Source organism: Typopeltis vanoorti, chromosome 6 (genome assembly GCF_054136105.1).
Source record: "Typopeltis vanoorti isolate ZY-2024b chromosome 6, IOZ_Tvanoo_1.0, whole genome shotgun sequence".
Classification (NCBI taxonomy): domain Eukaryota; kingdom Metazoa; phylum Arthropoda; class Arachnida; order Uropygi; family Thelyphonidae; genus Typopeltis; species Typopeltis vanoorti.
The window spans coordinates 72008308-72031829 of record NC_143554.1 but is presented as its reverse complement, the minus strand read 5'-3'; the positions used below and the strand labels follow the sequence as shown (position 1 = coordinate 72031829).

The following is a 23522-nucleotide window of genomic DNA, read 5'->3' as shown; positions in this document are numbered from 1 at the left end:
GAGAATCATGGGTTGGTTAGCAACTCATGATTCTCTATCTATTTGGATGGAGAGGAGATGCTTATGCAGTGATTTACTTGGATTTTGCTAAAGCATTTGATCGAGTACCATGATAAACTACTGTTGAAATAATCAACAGTTAGGAGGGGTTGGATATCATTTGGTAGCTTGGTTATAAGGCTGGTTGCATACAGAGGTGTAGTGGTCCACAGAAGAAAGGTGATGAGTGGGAATTATATATCAGTGATATAGTTTACAGGGTGAAAGATATTGTTTGCTGATTATGGTAAATTAGGAAGAATAATGTCAAGAAATTCTGATGTGTTGTTACAAGTGGAATTGAATAGGTTGGTGCTTTGGGAGGTTGTCATTTTAATGTTGCTAAGAGGAAAGTTATGTATTTTGGCCAGAGAAGATGGAATGAGGTTTAATATTGGAGGAACTTTGCTTCAGTAGGTGGAGATAATAAAAGAATCTGGTCATCTTGGTGGATAGGGAACTGTGGTTCAGGGGACAAATCACAAAAGTTGTAAGGGTTACTCAAAAAAAAAAAAAACTTCTATAATGTAAAGAACACTGACAGTTCCATCCTATAAGGTGCTAATTAGGCCTCATTTGGATTTCTATGGAGAGAGTGCAGAAACAAATAACCAAGACTGTCTCTGGACTCTAGAATCTTGAGTATGAGAACAGATTGAAGGAATGTGAACTTCGGTGGCAAGTAGGAGGAAGAAGAGGAGTGATATGACTGAGATGTGTAAGCTGGTGAGAGGAGCCTACCCAATAGACAGAGAATTATTGTATAGGATAATGGGTAATGTAAGAACCATAGAGGTCATCCCTGAAGGCTATACAAGGATCATGTGAAGAAAGAGGGGGAAAAGATTTTTGCTTGATGGGTGAATGAGTGGAATGCATTACCAGAAGGTGATGAGTGCTCCAACATTAAATATGTTCAAAGGAGGGTATGATAGTTGTGATCTGTGAGTATTCAACCTCCCATGATGAGTTCTTTGGACTCCATGGAGGCTTGGAAGTAATATACTGGCCATATTTGAGATAAAAGCATTATCCAAACCAGATGTGTATACACAGACCGTGATTATTAATCATATTTTGGTTTAATAAAAGAAACATATCTAGCATAATAAATTGCCTTGTCACTGAAGCAACTCCATGGGAATGAAAACATGCATGTAGGAAGACGAAGTACTTCATGATGTGCAGTGGACACAAAATACTCTGTCTTCCTACAGGAAGTAGGAAGTACACCATGAAGTAATCTTTGGTCATCTCTAACTAGCCTGTCATCTTTACCACCACACCAAACTATAGACCAACATACGTTGGCCTATAGTTTGATAGCAATGACCTGGATTCTCCTTTAAGGTGCCCTATATTATTCTCCTTCCCATTGTTTTGAGACTGTTCCTGATGCAAGAGTTGTTGAATAACCAAACCAAGTCAAACATGTTGCTCCTCGACGTGTTCCCTTAATATTTAGTAATATCCCAATTAACTCAATACAACAATTTCATCTGCCCCTTATTTCTGATACATCTGGCATTCATTTCTGGCTCTATAACCTGGGATGCCTCTCAAATTACTTCTTCACACCAAACCTCGGCTTCCCCCACCTAGCCTGTATTTTTCCATTATCAAGTACTCTCTTGCATTGTAGGCTATCACACTTATTTACATAAGTAGGGTGGATACTGAAAACAGTAAATCTTATGCTCGATTCCAGCTTCTCCCTCCTCGTCAATCTTGCATTCTAATTCTTCTCATTCATGCCACTGGTCTTATCCTACTCTGCCTATCTATTCATAACTACTACTTTTGTCTCACTCTCCTGAATCCCTCTTATTTCTTCTGATCTCTCTCTCTCTCTCCTTGCAACAGCTTCTCCAACTGGCAAGAAGCTTTGCTTCATGCCAATGTGATAGCCTGCTCACTCATCATCAGCAGTTCATTAAAGACTACTTTAATGAACTGCTCAGTAAATGCCTCTATTATCCTCCTCAGTGTTTTTCATTCTCCCATTATCACTGATCAGCATCATCCTCCATGATCATTCTTCCTTCTACTGGCCCCATATCAAGAAATTCCTTAGGATTTTTTAGCATCATTTGCTAATCTGCTGCTCATATCACATTTTGTTACCCTTAAATTATATGCCTATAGTCATTCTAGTCTGAGCTTTTTGCACAAATAATTAATGTGATTTTTATATAAAGTAAAATATAATTTTCATACAGAAATATAAATGGAAGGATGAACAGTTTTTAAGTCATTTTCACATGAAGGAACAGGCTATAAAAATGCTTCATCCATGAATTAAAAGATTATGCCTATTCTCTGAATGATTAGAAAGATTAATATTAAGAGTACCTGACTATTAGCAAACATCACTGTAAAACAAACTGCTGAAGAAAAGTACCAACACCATGATTGTGTATGAACAATACTATGCTAAAAGAAATTTTTGCTATGGCAAACTATCCATTATAACAATTCCCATAGTGTGGTGAGAATTGCTTGCAGAAATATTCATCCATCTTAGAAAATATAAGATTAGTAGTTCAATTACTATTTTTGATGTTGCATCTCGTTATTTAATTTTGAAACTATCACTAAGTTTTGTTCAAGAAGTCGTTTGAACTGGATAATACTGGTAATGTCATTCTTGAGGAAGTGCAGTTGTGGTAGCAATTAATAAAAAATTGTTTCTGACAGAGTGGAACTGTGACTAAGCATAGCGATCTCAAGTATAAGAGACTTTACTATACTACAATATGTCATAATCAAGGTTTAGTGCATATAAGGCTAAACATTTAGAAATCTCTCTCTATATATAGCAGTATTAGAGGATACTATAATATAAGGAGTATGGAAATATTAATTATAATTCTAGTATTTAGATTTATTTAGATAACTACAGTAAATCTTATACAATTGTAAAGAGAAAGAATGTTATAGCTCAAAGGAAAATTAGAACCTCACATAGAGTAACCTAGAATAATTATGTAAAAGAACTTGAAATCAAGTTGGAACATAATCATTATACTGAAGTAGCTAAATAAAGAAATTAAAGAACAACATAATAGAATGCTTATGCAAATTTACAAGAAAAATAATAATAACAGAGTAAGAAACTATAACACTAGAATTAACTTATTCTAATGAAAAATAAACACCTGAAAATTATATAAATATGGAATTATTTAATTATGCTGACTTGAAATTGTTACATTACCTATTTTCAAGAAGTGAAGGGGGTAAATCAAAATGTGTCAGATTATAAAAGAACAAGTATCAGCCTCTGGATCCAAAATATATATACAGACAGAAATATGGAAAAGAAATTTAAACACCTATATAGGGGAAAAAAATCAAAGAGAAGATTCTGGTAGATAGTTATGAGTAATAACCAATAATATAAGCCTAATATTTTTTTAGGAAATAACGTATACCAAAATATTAATTAATACTTTCCTATATGTTGGCAATGTTACAGTGCTTTATATTTATTTACCTTTTGTGCTCCTCGATGCACTAACACTGGGCAAATGAAGACAGGCATGGGCCTAGTGGACTAAATTAGGTAGTCGGGGCAGTTGGACTGAGAATCTTAGGATGAATGCTTCCCAATTTTGGACAGTCTGATGCACCCAAATTTGTTGAGGTCAGATTTGAGAAATAGCCTTTCATATTTGTATTTGTTGCAATATAATAGAGGAGCCTTCTTCCAGCATATCCTGTGGTGGGTATCCAAAGCATGATAAGCAAGTCCTGAGTGGACATACTAGTCGAACCAGGTGTAGTCCTTTTGTTCAGAAATTCTGATACAAACTTTTTTTTTTCTAAGGCTAAACAGGCTGTCTTGCCTGTTTAGCCTTAGAATAGTTTGTAACTGCATGGGACCTAATAGGTTTAGGGAATGTGACTGGTCTTTGGTGGAGTGCATAAGAGATGCCAATTTCTTGTGGTCTAAGTGATTGTAAGTAAGGTTGTATTTCCTTTGAATTTTTGTCTCTTTTTTGGATGTGCCCTAGATACATGGAATAGTGATAGATCTTGAATCATCTCTGCTCTGAAGGGGGGGAGGGGGTTACAGGGTTTAATATTTTTGGGGAGGGGGTTTGCTAAGAAAGTGTTAAGGATATGTTAAGGATATAGTCTAGTTCAGTAGTTAGGGTACTTATCAGAACAGATGAATGTTGCCTGTTATATAGGGTTTTTTATAATCCCATATTGTTTGGGGGGGGGATGTGACTGCTGGCGAATATCTACCTGTGTGTGTAGATTTTCTGTAAATGGAGAATGTCTGGATCCGTCAAGCTAGTGTGTAATTAGAGTGTCTAGAAATGGAAGGCTCGTTTTCCTTTTCTAGGGTAAACTGGGTCCTGGGATATTGATTGTTTAGATATACTAAGAAATTTTAGAGCATATTGAAGCCATGTCACCAAATGGAGAACACATCTGCATATTAAAACCCTGTAACTGCAACCCCCCTTCAGAGCAGAGATTACTCAAGATCCATTACTATTCCATATATCTAGGGCACATCCAAAAAAGAGACAAAAATCCTAAGGAAATACAAACTTACAACCACTTAGACCACATAAGAAATTGTCATCTCTTATCTGCTCCTAGTAGATCTAGGGAACTATCAGGTCCCTTGCAGTTGCAAACTACAGCCAAACAAGGTAGGACAGCCACTATCAGAATTTCTGAACACAACTACATCTAAACCTTCAATACAGCCACTCAGGATGTCCAAAGTAAAGCACACAATGCTTTGAACATCCACCACTGGATAAGCTGGAGAAGGCCATACTGTTACGCTACAGCAAATACAAATAGGAAAATGCTATTCTTCGAATCTGCCTCATCCCTGGAAAAACTTTCCAAACCTCAACAAATTTATGTGCGTGAGACTGCCCAAAGGCCAAGACTACCCTATTTAACCTACTAAGGGATGCCATTTAGGACTCTATGCCTGATTTTGGGGGCCTGTCTTCATTTGCCCAGTGTGTTAGTGCCTGCGTGCACATAGTTTTTTGTCATCCTTAATGAGGGCAATGTACATTGCCAAAATATAGGAAAGTATTAATATATACTGAAATATTAATTCTGAAAACTTTATTTCCTAAAAATATTAGTTATCTATGAGAAGAATAAAATGAATATAGAAAAGGTGAATGATGTATTAAACAGAATTTAACTTATTCATATTCTGTTCAAAGATTATGAAATCCTTTTCAACTAATTTTTCAAAATTGAACTTCTTCTACAGCTAATAAAAAGAAATGGCAATTTATAAAAAATATAATATAAAACCATAACAGTAAAAACCAGTGATACATCACAAATGGATATAAAAAAATGCAAGGCAGGAATGTAACTTGTTTCCAGTCTTTATTTTATTTATATACACACACACAAAACACCATTTTTCCCTGGTATGTTAAGTTCACTGGCTTGTCATAGCCAAGTAACTTGCTTCCTTTGAACCCTAATTAATGTTCTGATAGTGGTTAATCCTATATGGATGGCTGTCAATTGTATGTAGCCTTTTGGCCAGTTTCTGTGGAATGTAAAACCTTGCCACCTTCGTACAAGACTGATTTTTTATTTTTTTTTTCCCTCAAGTTAGTCCAGATGAAGATCGTTCATGTCTTCCATGGAATTTCAACCAAGGTCTTTCTACCAAAGAGCACTGTCAAAAGTGATTCGTCTATAGAGGCTCATTTATTTAAAGATTAGCAACAAGTAAATAGTACAGGAGTACAGTTAGAATGAAGGTGATGACCTAGACAAATTGCTATCAAATATAGCCTGAGAATGTCATCCAATGAAACAAAACTTATAATATTTAAAGTAAAGGGACCCAATGAGAAGTACAGATAGCTCTAAATAATAGTTACTTTTTAACCTGTTATGATGATAATGAAAAATAGACTCAAAACATAAGTTACTAAAATTAGTGGCACAATTAATATTTTAAAGCCAAATTTAATTCAAAGAATCTTAAGAACATTCAGTGTTTTAGCTAAACACGTTATGTTGAAGTGAAACATGGGCACAGCCCTGAAAAGAAATAGATTAGTGAAGAATACCATTGGAAAAAAAATTTGAGAATAGCCAAATAAATATGCTTAAATGTGTATAAGGAAGGAAACAAATTGTACACAAACTACAAAAGAAATTACCTTACAAATTACATAAGTATTAAAAAAACTAAATTATTTCCACCTACAAGAAATTGCCATATGAGACAAGGGCTTAGCAAGAAGCCATTTGTGGATGTTTTGGAAGAGCTAGTGGTTGTAGTCTTTGGGAAATAATTCATGGGGGGGGGGGAAGGCTCTTTTGGAGAACAAACAAAAAAGATATGTGGGAGTAGCATGTTCGGTGAATTAGTAGTTGAACAAGTAAACAGATGATGGGCAGCTGTTGCTCATATTACTTTAGGTTTAGCAGTTTAGGAAGAATGGCAGATGCTAGTTCTGCTGAACAGTTTTCAGGGCACAAATTTGTAGAAAAGTGCAATGCAGAAGCTGTGAGTAAAACAGTGATTGGAGAGATTCTGAGAGAGAGAGAAAGAGGAACATCAATTAGTTGATTATTTTTTTGTGCATTACCCCAAACATGAGAGCAGTATTATTATTATTATCACGAGCAACTCCAAGGAGTCGACAGACTCATCGAGGGAGGCCCTAACATCATGTCAAGAACAACTATTCAACATTCACACAGTATCTATCATACCTCGCCTTGAACTCATTCACAGTCGTGGCACCCACAACAGACTCTGGCAGCTTATTCCACTCATTCACCACTCTCCAAGCAAAAAACCTAGCTCTAACACCCTTGCTAACCACATTCTTGCCCAGCTTCCATGTATGGCCCCTAGTCCTCCCACCACCACCAGTCCTATTCTCAAAAATATCTTCTGAATTAATCTTATAGAAACCCTTCAGTAATTTGAATGTCTCAATCATATCACCCCTTTTCTGCCTATCAACCAATTTCTGCAACCCACAAATCTTCAACCTGTTCTCATAAGGTTCATTCCATAGACCTGCTATCATCTTGGTCACTTGTCTCTGGACCCCATCAAGAAGAAACCCTGGCACCCATATCTGGGCACAGTAGTCTAGATGGGGTCTTATCAAGGCTCGGTACAGAGGAACAATAACTTATTTGTCTCTGCTTGTTAAATTATTTTTCAGCAACCAAGTGATTGGATGAGCTGATTTAGCCACTTTTGCGATGTGCCCCCTATCCACCGACACTCCCAAATCCCTGGCCTCATCAATCTCCTGGAGTACGGTTCCACCAATGTGGTATACTGCTGCTAATCTTTTCACCCCAAAATGCATAACCTTACACTTTGCCACATTAAATTGACATCCATTTTCCTTAGCCCAGTCCTCCAAATCATCTTGCAAAATGTTGACATCCTGTGCACTCACTATTGCTCTACCCAACTTTGCATCATCAGCAAACAAGTGAACACTTCCTCTCAGATCCTTTCCTATATTGTTAATGAAAAAATTGCAAAGTAGTGGTCCAAGAACAGAACCCTGCAGCACACCACTAGTATTCTAAGGATGAATTGATTTTTATCCCTTATCTGAACAGATTTAAAGTTAAATGAAAAAAGAAGTGCTATAGAAGATGACAAGTTTGTGCCAACAAAGGTCAGATTTTTTTATTTGATTTTTATGGTGCAATGACATCAAAGGTCATACTGTGCCAGAACATGGATCGGAGAAGTACATATAGTAAGTGGTTAGTAGGACAATCACAAACATCCATGCCCTTGGCAGGATTTGAAACTACAGCCTCTTGGCTGGAGAATGGATATGCTAATCACTCGGCCAGTCATTCTGGCCAAAGGTCAGAGGCAACATCAGTCTAATAAGAGTGACTTGATCTTGGCTGTTGAAATGAATATTATCAAAGTTAAAGGGAGAGTTAAAGTTGTTTTTGCAAAAAAGTTTCAAAAGGTGACTAGGCTGTTATTTCATTAAAGGATGGCATGAAGATCAGTATTTCAGCCATTGGTTGTAGATAACCATGAAGACTGGGATGTTTGAGACTACAAGGCATGAATAGAAAGGAGAGCACTTCCATCCAGCATTATGTGCATGAATGACCTGAGAGAAAACTGGTCATTCAATGAAAGGTGGAAGTCAAACCAGACGATGGTAATTTATTGAAAAGCTCTCCAATAGCATATCATACCTTCAATAAAAATCAGGTGTCATCTTCAAATGTAAGGGTCCAGGGTGAGACGTAGACAGGAATAGCTGCTATATTTCTGGAATGGGAAAACTCATTCCATATTTGTGGTCACTGATTAGCTAGTATTTTGTCAAGTGATAGACTTGACCATTGATGACCTTCTCTACCACTTGACTGAACAATACAGGAGTAATAGGTTTGATGATAGAACATTTATCTCCTTTCTGATGCGAAATATCTTTACCCCCCCCACAAGGTAACTACACAGAATCAGGTTAAAGAAGTAATTACAGCTGCAATAGTGCATCCTAATCTCTGCCTGCTACAGTTTCATAAAATGGTTAACTGGCATTATTTCATCTTGAGTTCTACTGGACTGATTTGAAAAATTCGAAGTGTAGTGATGAATGAAAGACATCCTGGATCAGAAAAACTTAAGAGTATAAGTTGTTACTTGTACTCGACTGAGAATTCCAGAAAACCATGCGACTTAGTCATATGACTAATACTACCTCCACTGCTATTATCATACTGGACTAAGCAGACAAAACACCATGTACATAAACCAGAAAATTTCATTAAAAAAAAAAAGAGAAAGCAACAGTGTTAAGAGAAAATACTTAAGAAAAATAAATACAAAATAACTGAAATCACATAAAATAGACAAACATACTTTCTTTGATTTCTTCCTGTAAATTCATTAATTTGACATGAAAATCAAAATCCAAATCATTTAAGTTCATGACCATCAAGTTATTGTTTGCAAATATTCAGTACATCAAAATGTGATTAATGCAGAAAAATATCAATTACTTCAATTTCTGTTCCTCATTTGAACCACCATCATTCACTTGTGACTTGCCATTGACACATTCTCTTATTCTTAGCATTTCCTACATAACCTTCAGTAATAAAAACATGCAAGGAGAAAAAAAAATTTTTTTATTATTATTATTATCCAGGCCTCCATGGAGTCAAAAGACTCATCGTGGGAGAGGTTGTTTTTAGGAAATACAAAGTCTATCATACCACTCCTTGAACCCATTAACCATCCCCACTCCAACCACTCTCTCAGGCAATGCATTCCAAGGTTCAACCACCCTCCATGCAAAGAAACCACTCCTCATCCTCTTGCGCACAGTCTCTTTTTGCAACTCTTCATAACTGTAGCATAATATGTTAAATAATCAGTGAATGTTCCATTGGATTAACTGTATAATTATTGCATGATTATAAGGACAAGATAAGCACAAAAACAGTACACATGTTATAGCAATCTCATGAAATGTATTATTCTGTGTGATGCCCAACAATCAATGGAGACATTGTTCCTTATCTTTAGCTATTGTGTCCTCTCCTCCTCCAACCCACACATACTGTCACCATTCAGGAAAGTAATGAAGTAACATGAAGAGAATAACTTTCACTTTGATGGAAAAGGTCACAATGTCTATCGACAGTATCACTGTGCATGTAGCCTTAAAAATTTTGATCTCCAAGAACATGCTGCTATTGTACAAAGCTGCACAGAAATACAGAATCTTTAAATATGTTCAAAAACTTATAGATGAAATCAAAATGACAGAAAATGCTAAGCTGTTATCTCAAGAAGTCAGTGTGACATGTTCACCATTATAACTTTGGTGAGAAGGATACGTATTTAATAGATCTTTGTTTGTCAACTTTCCTCAGTATATGCCATTCCCATCTACAAATTTATTAATAGACATTCTATAAATCTGTGTACAGGCTTAAGTGTGTTGGTTTGGATTTATGGCATTTCAGGCTACGAGGCCAGTATATTAAATGTGCAACTGATATCATTCAGTTCAGAACACACATGCAATGAATGGACATGGTATGTCCATTAATTGCATGTTCTTTTCAGCCAAAAGGCATCATCAAAACCAACTGAGCTATGGAAGCTCCAGGCTTAAGTACTATAAGCTCAGTAAACTGATGCATCAGTCTAACATTGTTTTCTCCACTGTGTTAATGAAAATTAGTGATTGATCAAAGTTAGATGATTAGAAAAGGACTGACTGACGATCACATTTCGTGACCAAAGAAGCTGATAGTCTTATACTGTTAGGATAAAGTCAGTTTCTTGTCATTCCTTAAATTGCTATAATAATTCAGTGCTTAACTTGTCAGAAGACAAGTTAACTTTGGCTGCTCAATATATCTATCAAGTGAAAAAATGCTGAGTAAAACGTCCACAGGAGACAAAAAAGCACATAAAACATTTGTTTTAGACACTAGAAAGTTCTATCTTATGAATGCCTGGGTTGTCGTCAAACCATATCTTATCGCCATGAATTTAGAGGTTTCTGATGGATTAACAAATAGAGCTATGGGTCAACTGGCAAGCATTGAATTTGAAGAATGCACATCCAACATTAAATTACTTTACACCTGATTACATAACATTGGGATGTCCTTATTCTGATTAGATTCAACATAACTAGTGTTTTTGAATAACAATGATGTCAGCTAAACAATCACTTCGCTCTCAGCTTGCAGCATAACCATTCATAAATCTCACAGAGGACATTTCAGTTCGGTTGTGTATAAATATGAAAACAACACAGTCATTGGTTTACATTACTCGTCCAGAGTAAGTCCATTTATATCAGTTACTCTACATCATCTCATCTCTACTACTGAGAAGACTTTTCACCCACAGATTGAGGAATGTGTAATCTATATGCCTTTTCAAAAGGAGTTTGAAAGGTTAGCGAGTAACCCATTGGAAACCATACATGACTTTATGCGAGTCTGTAAAAGACAGAAAAGGCTTATTATTATTAGACAACTCCAGGGAGTCCAAAGACTCATCGAGGGAGGGCACCTTCTCTACAACTCTGTCTCCATCACTCAATCCACCAACTGACCACAACTACATCAACAGCATCTACCACCACCACTAGTATTTCCACAGACAATCACAAACATCCATGCCCACGGCAGGATTCGAACCCATATCCTTTTGGCTGGAGAGCGGATACGCTAACAACTCGGCCAGCCAATCTGGCATTCCATTCTTTCTCGTAATTGTCAGTCTTCTAGCTCATTCTGAAGATCTCAGAATGCAGTAGAATCTGTATGAAGACAAGCAGTACCTCTCCTGCTTGCAACACCGTATGGGTGAACATATCAAGCACGAGGAGGGATTAAAGTGGAGTTCCCTCTGCAAGAAATTCCAAAATGTAGACTTTAAGAATTATGTAGTACAACCATGGAGCTGTTGTACGATAGTAAGTTATTTTTCATAAGCCCTATCCATGGCTGAAATCAGATTATCAACAAACCTGTGGAGTTGCAGTATACCAAAACAACAATGCACATGTTATTGTGCCCATCTTATTATATAATGAGAATGTTCATAGGCCTGATGCCAGCAAGAAAGTTGTGCTGCTGAATGTCTTTTGCCTAACTATTCTAACAGTTTTATACATTTCTCGCAACAACTGACTGAAAATAAAGATTTTACTCCATTCTTCCGCCTTATATCACTTCACAGGCCTATGCTGCTGATGAAAAATTATCACATACCAATGATTTTAAATGGCAACTTCAAGGTCTTTTCATGGTCCTATTTTCCAGGCCTTTTGAGTTTTTGAAAGGAATGTCTGATGTCACTGTGAACACCAATTTTGCTATAGTAACGATAAGCAGTACTTCTACAGATGCAGCTTTCCAGTAGAGATTACATAATTTGCAATCAAGTCTATATCCCATATTTTAGTTTCCACAAATCAATTGTATCTTGTATTCCTGAAGTTGAAAGCTAATGTTAGAGAGGGAAGAGAAATATCATCCAGGTTAGATGCTATGTGTGTGTGTGTGTGGGGGGGGTATGGTGTTCAAGATTCCTCTGATGGCTTCAATAGGAATGCAAATGCATGCGTCCTGGTATAGTTGATTTGCCTTCGTCATCTATGTAAGAGGAAGAATAATGCCAGCAGATTGGCTTTGTCTTCAGTGTTGCAATAATGCCTGGTTAATAATAAAGGTTAGAGAGATGGGCAAAAACAGCCATTGCAAAGGACCAGAAGGCATAACTTATTTATGAACGAAGCCATTTGTCTGCATTTTTGCTCTTTGATTTGTTAAATGGTTGTTTTACAATTGAGAAATTTATTATGATGATTCAAGCCTCCATGGAATCGCAAGACTCATCGTGGGAGACCCAGCCTAGAAAACGCAGTCTATCATACCACTTCTTGAACCCACTGACTGTTCATGCTCTCACCGCTATATCAGACAATGCATTCTATGGTTCAATCCCTCCACACAAAGAAACCATTTCCTTTCCCTCTTGCTCACAACCTCATTTTGTAACTTTCACAGATGGTTCCCCCCCCTTGTCCTCACTCCTTCCCCAACAAACAAAAGATCATCTCAGTGTCAACCCTGTAACTACCATTCAACAATGGTAAATGATCCTGCATGCTGTAAATGATTCCCCACTCATTTCTTCAAGATCTTAATAACTATTGATGAAATACAAACTGGTCTATAGTTTGACACTTCCAGTCTGCTACCACCTGTAGCAGACTTGAAGCAGACACTTCCAGTCTGCAATGGTTTAAACGTCTCAATCATATCATCTCTCCTATCAAACGCTGCAGTCCACATTCCCTCAGCCTGTCCTCATAACTAATATTGTACGGTCCTGAAACCACAGTTAATTTATCCCCTTCAAATCCTGGGGACACCAAATTTGAGTAAAATTAGTCTAGTGCAGTCTGATGAGGACTTTATAAAATGGAATGACAACTCTTTTCTCTGCAGGTCTGTGTCCTCAGTATTGCAGCAACCAAGAGGATTGCTGCAATACCTTTACAATATGTTCTCTGAATTTCAGGCTTCTATTAATCATCACCCCGAGATCCTTTGCCTTCCTCCAGTACAGTTCCTCCAACAGAGTATGCAGCCTCCTGCCAATGTATCCCACACCTCAAGACTTTACATTTAGCTGCATTAAACAAACTACCATTCTGTCCAGTTTATTTGAATTCTTTTGCAGGGCTCCCACATCTGCACTATTACTAATAACCCTTCCCAGCTCCACATCTGCAAATAGCTGAATATCCTCCTACATTATATTGACAATGTCATCGACAAAGGTTAAACAATACAGGTTCCAGTACTGAGCCCTGTGGGACTCCCACTTGTAACCTTCTGCTTCCTTAATACTGCTCCCCCCATACACAACCGATATCTCAGACCAATCCTGAATCCACTTCACTAACCTGACATCTAAACCCATGTGCTGCAATGTAAATATCAGCTTATCATGTGGTATTCTGTGAAATGCCTTTGTAAAATCCAAATAAATGGCAGAATATGCCTTTCCCTCATCAACTGCTCTTGTCACTTTATTATAAAAGATAATCATATTACTAAAGCAAGAGTGCCTCTTCACAAATCCATGTTGACTCTCACAGATGACATTACCCGCATTTGACCAATGCTGTAAATGATCCTGCACTAATTTCTCCAACATTTTAACAACTATTGATGAAATACAATCTGGTCTATAGTTTGACACTTCCAGTCTGCTACCACCCTTATGCAATGGCACGATCTTAGCCTCCTTCCATTGCTTGGTCACCTTTTCAATGCCCAGACTTTCATTGAAAAGCCAGGGCAAAGGAGCCATCAGTTCTTCAGCACATTCTCTCAAAACGTGGGAGATTCCATCCAGTCCAGCTGCTTTTTTGACATCCGGAGTACTCGGTATTTGAAACACATGCTTCTCTTGCACTTCTAAGCCTTAAATTCCTTAGGATTTTCTTTTGCTCTGAGATCAAATCTCTTCTCATATTCCAGTTATGCCTTACCATACTAGTTACTCTCCTGGCCTGAGTCTTATATTCTTCATGCATCTTTTCTCCACCCCTTTCCTTATATCTCTTCCATAACTTTTTTTTTTACTTGCAGTTCCTGTTTGATATTGTTTGTCATTCTCTTTTTCACTCTCAGTATACATCTTGCTATTACTGCTAAATAGATAATCCTTCACAAGTTCCCAAGCACTAATGGTATCTCACCCTTCCAATTCTTCCCTTCATGGAACTTCCCCAAGTTCATAAGTTGATTTAAGACTATTATAATTACCTGCCTTATAATTCCACATACATTCTTTCTCTTTGATACTCCTCATGTCTATTCATCTTCCAAGTCAAAACCACACGGTCACACTCCCCAACCAGAGGCAGAGATATCATCTCAGTGCCAGCCTGGTTGGCTGAGTGGTTAACGTATCCTCTCTCCAGGCAAAAGGCTGTGGGTTTGGATCCTGCTGTGGGCATGGATATTTGTGATTCTGTGAAAATACTAGTGGTGGTCAGCGGTAGATGCTGTTGTTGTGGATGATGAAAGAGCGTTTCGTTGTAGTTGGATTGAGTTGTGGAGTAGGTGCCTTCCCCCTCGATGAGTCTTTGGACTCCCTGGAGGTGTCATGTAATAATAATAATCACCTCTTCCGATACTATAACTAAATCCAAAACTCTCTACCACTTGTTGCCTAAGACATTTGTTTCTCAAGAATTCTAGAAATTCCATTCCCTTATTACATGCAGTTTCCTCTTCCCAATCTATACTGCTATAGTTAAAATCTCCCGTAACAAATCATTCTTCTTGCACTTGCCAAGCTTAACTGCCTAAACATCTCTTGCTTCTCACCCTCTATGCTCACTGGCTTGTAGCAACACCCCAATAAATATCCTGTCCCCCCCTCTACCTCACACCATATGCTTTCAAAACCATTAGTGCCACTGCCCTCCAAATTCTCCACTTTAAGAGGACATAAGTCATCACTTATCATAAGCAGTACTTCACCACTGCCTTTTCCCTTCCTATCCTATTGAAAAATGCTGTACCCTTCTACTTCTATTCCTGTTGGTATATCATCTTCCATCAACCACAGCTCAGAGATTCCAGCAATCTTTGGACAGGCTGATGCTATCAATGTCACCAATTCATCTCCTTTATTCTGGATATTCCTGGCAGTAAAAAGAATAAAAATGTCACTGTTTCTATGCCTATTGTTATCCCCTCCACTGGACTCAGCGTTACCTGATGTATCCCCCCTTCTACCAAGCACCTATCCCTCAAGAGGCTACCCCTGCTACCATCCACCCTGATAATTCTGGTTTCCCTGCATTGATATACTGACTCGTTTAAAGAACAGAATTGTCTCCAGATGTCTACATCCTTCTTCATTCAAATGAAAGACATCTCTTGCACACAGTCTTTTCTGTCCTCGAATGCCTTCCAAGCATCCATGTATTCTAAGCCTCTCTTCAGACACATTCTAGTTATTATACTATTCATTACTGATGCTCTTCTCCACACCTCTGAATTATCATACCTGGGCAACACACACAGATGCCATCTTCCCTCTTTCAGTCTTCTTTCATACAACCTTAAAATGATTATTAGAGAGAAGATTATTAAATGATAATAAAGCTGGAATCCCTCTCTTTTCCTGGACTGCTGCTTGGATATTAGACAAATATTCCAGATGCAGTGGGAATTTTAAAGCCCACATTCTAATGGTTAATATTTGTAACATGACACGGTATCTGGATCTGTAAAGCATAAATTAGTCTGAACACAAAACGTTGGAGAAGTCAGGAATCTTCCCACTCAGCATTATAATGCTGAGTGGGAAGATTAAATGGTTTCACTTCCATTGACAAGGAATGCAAGACCACACAAAGGCACAGTTACCACTCTTATCATCATCATCATCAAATTCCTGCCATGTACCCTCAAGGGGTGTACAGGATATGACAGTACTACATGAAAAAATTACATCATTACTAACTTCCTATCTACAATTTTCCTCCAAATCGGTCTGTTACTTGTCAAGACTCCAACATTATCAGATCTTATATTTCTATTGTCTAAGGCACTTTGTACCATATCAATCCACCTATATCTTGGTCTTCCTCTGGGTCGTTTTCCTGCCAACCTGGCAGAGAACACTTATTTTGCTAATCTTTCCTCTCCCATTCTATTTAAGTGACCATACCATCTGAGATTAGCTCTGCTAACGCATTCCTGGATGCTGACAATGTCAAGTTCTTTCCTAATATCCTCATTTTTAATATGATATTGCCATTGATGCCATCTGTTCACGCCTCTAATCTTTCTCAGGACTCTCATATCTGCGGTCTCTAGTCTTTGGTCAAGTGTTTTACTTCTGACCCAGCTCTCAGATCCATAAGTTAAAATTGGTTTGAACACAGTCTTGTATACAGCTAATTTAGTGTTCCGACTAATTTCTTTCTTATTCCATATGAATTTATTCAATTGACTTCCCACGATATCAGCTTTGCTGATTCTGTTGTCTATTTCTATATTTAGTTTACCATCTTCAGTAAAAATTGTGCCTAAGTAGCTGAAATGTTTTACTTGTTCCACAGGTTCTCCATTCACAACACAGTTGACATTTTCAATGATTCTGCCTATTTTCATTGTCTTTGTCTTTTTATTGCTGACCTTCATACCATATCTATTACAACAGCTATTCAATTTAGTCAGAGAATCTTGCAGACTTGTAGCGGATTTATTTAGAAGTATAACATCATCCGCATAAAGCAAAGAGCTGACATTAACATCTCCAATTTTGATATCAGGTTTAATACCACACTTCTACAATAAGAGTTACCACTCTTATTGTAGAAGAAATCTAATTTGGGCAGTTAAGGTGGACTGTGTTGATGTAGCTGCAATTTGAGGTTCAGTCAAAAATTGCAACTGGTAGAGCACATCATTTAAGTCAGGGCTCTCCAACCTTAAGTAATCTGAGGGCCGCATTAAAAAAAAAAAAAAAGATTTATTCGAAGGCTGCATCCAGAATAATAAATACAGTACATATATATACGTTGGAACAAAACAGTGCAAGAACGCTTCTTTGATGCATCTAATATTTGGAAAACGTGTATATAGTGATGTAAAAACACCAAACAAAATCACACACAGAGATTATCGATTAGTGATAGAATTAAAATATCTAATATGCATTAGATTCAAATTGTTATTTTATTTTTGCACTCGTGAAAATCAAAACCTACAGGCAAGCTGCACAAAATATCAGCGTGGGTCGCATCCATGTTTCGTACAGCCCTGATTTAAGTTATGTCACAGATGTTGGTGAAGCAAACAGAGAAGAAGAAATTTCTTGGATTTTCCTTTTTAATTTATTTTAACCGCAGTGGCATATTTGTATGTACTTGTCATGGTGATGTTTCAGAGGCGACAAAAATAAAGCACAAGGAAGACACAGTGAGAGGAGATACTTTTAGAGATGTTATCTATACAGAGGGCACCCAGTCTCCATGCCATAACCCAGCCTAGATAGCATTCCTAACACTATACAGCCTCTCCCACAGAGATGATCTGAGTGCAGATAGCAACAGGATTATGCACTAGCTGATAGGGAAGGCCACACAACAAGCTATCAGGTTCAATCTTGTGCACTATGTGAAGTATAACCATTTTACTTTCAAAAATGGTATCATTTACACTGCATGTGTGGAGAGGCTGAGGATAGCCAGAATTCCTGCTCCAGGAACCAAAACATAGCATATGCTGCTTCAGGCCTTCAATAAGCAAAGGTAATGGTGGTCCTCTAACACATGAGATCCACCAATGAATTCAACAGTAGAAGACTTGATTTATTGGAGGTCTTAAGTGGCTTGAGAAAGTTCCATGTTTGGTCTCTAGAACAGGGTTGCCAGATTATGTAGATAAATAAAAAGTAATTAAAAGAAATCCCTAGCCCACCCATGATACTAATGTATTATGGGTTTAGGGCTTTTTATGGATGGAAGTTACTTAAATTTTGAGATCCATGCAGAAATACTCTATTCTTGGGTGCACATAGGGATCCAGGGGAACCACTTATTTCAGTTACACTACAGTACATTTTAATTCTGCTAATGCGATGGTTTAAAAAGATTATTACATGGGTATCTTCATGGAGTCAAGACATTGCAGGAGACCTACACTAACCATTATTCCCACAATACATCCTTTAGCTTATTCACTGTTCAGGTACTCAACTACCTCTAGAATCCATCCACTCATTCATCGCTCTCCAAGCAAAGAATCTAGTACACACACCTTTACTAATTACTCTTACACAATGATGTCCAAGGATTAACCTTAGTTGTTTTCTCTCTCTCTATCATGTATTGAAAAATTTCTTTTGCATCATTTTTAGTAACTTATAAGTTTCTTATGTATCCTCTTGTCTGCCTCTCAACTAAACTCTGCAACCCACACATTTCTGGTCTGTTCACATAGTGCATTCCACAAGCCTGTCACTTGTCTCTGAATTCTCTCCACTACCTCCAAGAAACCCAGGTGACCAAACCTGCACAGTAATCAAAATGTGGCTGAATCATAGCCTTATGAAGAAAGATAATAACCTCCCTATTTTTACTTGTCAGTATGTTCAACATTGCTTGCTCTCCATTCTCAGTTTATTCCTGTGGAAGGTGCTGAATTCCAGCTGTATGATACACCCTCACAAAGTAATCATTTCCTAATTTAACTATTTCTTCTGCTTCCGTTCCTGCCCTGCTGCCTACATTCATTATACTTCCATAATCATTCTTCCTTTTGCATACTGCCTTCGTTATTATGTTGGTCGCCTTTCTTATCTGCCTTTTACTGCTCATGAGCTTATGATCATATGTTTCCCTCCTTAATTATTATTATTTATTCTCCTGACCCTAGATATGCAGTCTGATAACATTTTCCTTAAATGCTGACCATTGCCATGCATTGCTAACTAATATTCTTCATTGGCAGTTTCTTAAGCCATGACTCTGCTCTGTAGTTCCACATACAACTTTTCTTAAATGAAGTGTGTATGCTTAGCTGCTTTCTAGATCAAGATTCATTAGGGGGAGAGAAAGAGAGAGATCATCTAATACAAAATAGTTATTTCAGTTATGGAAAATCCTGTGATTCTATCATCAAATCCAGTACTCTTAAATCCTGAGTCATCTCTTTCATCATGCTTTAGGTAATTACTGTACATCTTACTAGCTTCAAACTCCATTTCTTTCCTCCATTGTGTCCTTTCCTCTTCATCTGGGATACAGTTGTCAAGTCTTTCCATAACAATTACTTGTCCTGTGTTCAGGACAAGTAATTGTTATGGAATTGCCTAAAGCAACAACTGTGATCTTGTTGTTGTTGTTTTTATATTACACTATATAGTTTCAAATACACTACTCCTCTTGAACCTACTTTCCTATAAAATCCCTAGCCTTGTTGGTTGCAATTTCCTTCTCACATCACCAGCAGTACCCCCAGATCCTACTCTCTCTCCATCCTGAAAAATACAGCATCCTTGCATTTGGAGGTTGATATAGAATTCTGTAAGCTCTGTTGGTGACATAACTTACAGAATTTATGAAAGAATTTAAGAAACCAAGAGTTTGATTACTTGAGCTCCATCCTACAAAAAGAAGGTTACAATAGAACATTAGTCAACAAATTTCTACTTCAAACTTCAAAACTGTAGAGGAACAGTGATTCTACCCTATATACAATCAGTTACAAATAAAATAGCAAGAATATTCTGTCAACCAAATATATAAAAGTGGTCTTCTACCCAATCAACAAGATCTCTAATCTCCCCATCAACCTCTTAAAAAATGAGGTGTCTACACAATCAGCTGTAGGTGTGTTTTATGCTACATAGGACAGACAGGCAAGTTGGGAAAGGTACGTCAGTCTGAACACATCGAGGACTTGAAGAACAAAAGAAAAAAACAAATCAAGACTTGCATTACATACAACTGAAACCAAACATCAAGCACTATGGTGCCGAACAAAAATGCTCCACATAAATTACAGATTTTCTCAAGAGCATTCAAAGAATCATCTGAAATGATGAAACATCTTCAACAATACAACAGAAAGACAAGGGATGATTTTACATCGGGTCTGGTCTTCTTTAATTCAGCATGACATGCACATAGTTACCAGTAGCATGCAGCAGACCACAAACCAGCAAACAACTTCTTACAAATGTATACTTTCTCTTGATGATGTGAAACAAGAATTTTCATGAAACTAGTAGTTAACAAACAATTAGTATTCTATACCATCTGGTTCTTTCATGTGGAGTAATACTGGGAACAAAACAATTTAGTATAAAATAGATATTATTAAATGGCATGAAAAAGAGGATATATTTGTAAACATTGCATGTGCTTACAAAATGATCAATTCGACTGTAAGACTATTAAGAAATAAAATTTCATTATGCTTCGCATGAAAAGTCAAGCCAATGCGATACATAATGACATTCAAGAAAACAGCCATATTAATAGAAGAAATGAAAAAATTATGGCCAGTTTGGATTGAGGACGTGCAACAGTGAATGCCAATAAGTCTGCTTGTGCAAGAGGAAACCCGAGATGCTAATGCATGCAGTAAATAAACTGATTTATGAGGATAAAATAGTTACATACAGTGTATGCACCACTACTACTGTAACATGTACAGTATTACATAATCATAATGAACAGAGGCGTGCTGGCAATACGTGCGACTCACACAGGTGCCAGGATAGTAAAGGTGCCAAAGATTTCAGGCGAGGAGGAAATACTTCAAAAAATATATATTCATTAATTATATCAAAATAAATTACATTTTTGTTTAAATTTTAATATTTTATAAATTTGTCTTAAACAAATTATTTATAATCACTTATTTGTTATTATTCCTTAAGATCTTATTTTATTCTGATCCTAGTTCTAACAAGTAGTTTAGCGTAAGCAAGTAAAAACTTGAACTTGCGCGAGTTTACTGTTTACAGGATGACACATGTTTAAATTTGTTTATTCTTGTTCACACTCGCATTTGCTCTAAACATAAGAAAATCTGTTGCAGTTTTTAACTTTATTCTATATTCTGCTGTTATCAGCAGAATATAGGCAACATCTTGCAATGTACCTGAATCGTCATGAGAAAAATTTAAATCATTTGCACAATTACAAAAAATGGACAGAATTAATTACATCCTTAAAAAATAAAACTTATATTGATCATTTGCAACAAACAGTTTTAGATAATGAAAGGAAATGTTGGTATGAAGTTATAAAAAGAATAATTTTTGTAGTACAGTTTTTAGGCAAACAAAATCTAGCTCTTCATGGTAAAAGTAATAAACTTTTACGATCGCCACAATGACAATTTTTTAAAATACATTGAGATGTTAGAAAAGTTTGATCCTTTTATATCGCAACACATGTAACGTGTAGCTAATGATCCTAACTTTAAAAATATGCCCTCCTATTTAGGAAATAAAATTCAAAATGAAATACTCACTTTATTGGCATCAAATATTAAAAATAACGTTTTTATAAAGTGTTTTTTTTTTTTTATTGGGGGGGGGGGGGATATAAGGGTGCCAACTAAAGTTTTTGCACACAGACACCGGACACTACTGGAATGCCCCTGATAATGAATATGTAAATACTTTGGTATTAGTTTTCTTACAATTACACATGCTTTTATAATTATATACTTGATAGGATACTAAGTAAAAACTTTCATTTTTCTTAATTTTCATAAGCAGAAAATGGTTAACTTGAATCATCCTTTGAAACAAACGTGTTTATCAAAAATGCATCACATTCAAGCACCATTCAACTTGCACATGGAAACCTTCTGAATGAATTAACTGCATAAGTTGAGAATTTACTGTACAGGGCGTTTCAAAAAGAATGTCCCGATTTGAAATGGGCCACAAATGAATGCGACTTGTACCATGGGAACAGCCTTGGCCCAGAATTTGATATGATGACAGCTAGATGCCACTACGCTTAGTTAATGAGAAGATGGCATCTAGTCAACAGAAGGCATTTTGTGTTCTCGAATTTAGCAAGACTGAGTCCGTGATTACAGTGCAGCGTGCATTTAGACGATGTTACGGAATTGATCCACCACTGGACAAAAACATTCTTCGTTGGTATCGACAATTTCAAGTAACAGGGTGTTTATGTATGTAAGTGAAAGAGTCCTGGATGACCACGCACCTCAGAGGGGAATGTGCAATGAATTCAAGAGGCTTTTCAACGAAGCCCACACTAGTCCATTCGTCTTGCTAGCCGAGAACTTACCATCCCTCATGTGACTGTTTGGCATGTGTTACTACGACGTTTGCTTATGAAGCCGTACAGATTGCAACTGGTGCAAGCTCTTCGTGTAGGTGACAAAAAAAAAGATTTTTGTGTTAATCTGTTAGAGGACATGGAGGACGACACCTTCCTACAAAGGTTGATTTTTAGTGATGAAGCAACCTTTCATCTAAGCGGTCAAGTTTCCTGCCACAATGTTAGCATCTGGGGACTTGAGAATCCACATGAAATTGTACAACATGAATGTGATTCACCAAAACTTAATGTTTTTTGCATGATTTCTGTTAGAAAGGTTTATGGCCCTTTCTTTTTTGAGAAAAACACTGTTTGGGGAAATTCCTATCTTGAAATTCTGCAGGACTGGCTACTTCCACAGCTGAATGAAGAATCTTAAGATTACATTTTTCAGCAAGACAGAGCACCGCCACAGAGGGGAATGTGGCAGTGCTCCATCACATTCTCCTCTGGCGGCACATCGGAACCTCCAAGTTCATCGGTTTCTAAACAAAACATTGTCTCAGTGTTGGATTGGATGCACGGGACCCCATGACTTGGCACTACACTCTTGGCCTCCAAAATCTCCAGACATCACACCTTGCGACTTCTTTTTATGGGGATATGTAAAAGACTGCATTTATGTTCCTCCATTACCTGCTGACTTGGATGAGCTCAGAACCAGAATCACAGCTGCAGTAAATTCTGTGACAGAAGACACTCTCAAGCGTGTTTGGGATGAATTCAGTTATCGGCTTGATGTTGTCTGTGCAGCAGGTGGAGGGCACATTGAGCATTTGTAATTGTGGTGAGTGAAACTTTAGGCCTTACTTCATACTTGGTAATTTATTTTGTAACTGTACCACATTTTCATTATTAAATATAATTATTTGAAATCGGGTCATTCTTTTTGAAACACCCTGTATTTTCAAAATATATGTCTGGTTTGATTTAAAGCTTTCCCACTAACTAGAAAATATGACTGTCATATTATTATATGACATTGAAATATTATTATTATGACATTTGAAAGAAAAATACCTTCAAACTATAATTTGAAGGTATTTTTCTTTTGTGTAGGAAAAAAGA

The 23522-nt window shown here is 37.0% G+C and overlaps 2 protein-coding genes across 5 annotated transcripts in view; one reads left to right on the top strand and one right to left on the bottom strand.

Annotated features, from left to right (window-relative positions):
* Positions 1-23522, bottom strand: part of LOC150105534 (uncharacterized) — a 120887-nt gene that overhangs the window by 1115 nt on the left and 96250 nt on the right. The gene's annotated exons all lie outside the window — the stretch shown is intronic.
* LOC150105535 (uncharacterized) overlaps positions 1-23522 on the top strand; it is a 144685-nt gene that overhangs the window by 105276 nt on the left and 15887 nt on the right. The gene's annotated exons all lie outside the window — the stretch shown is intronic.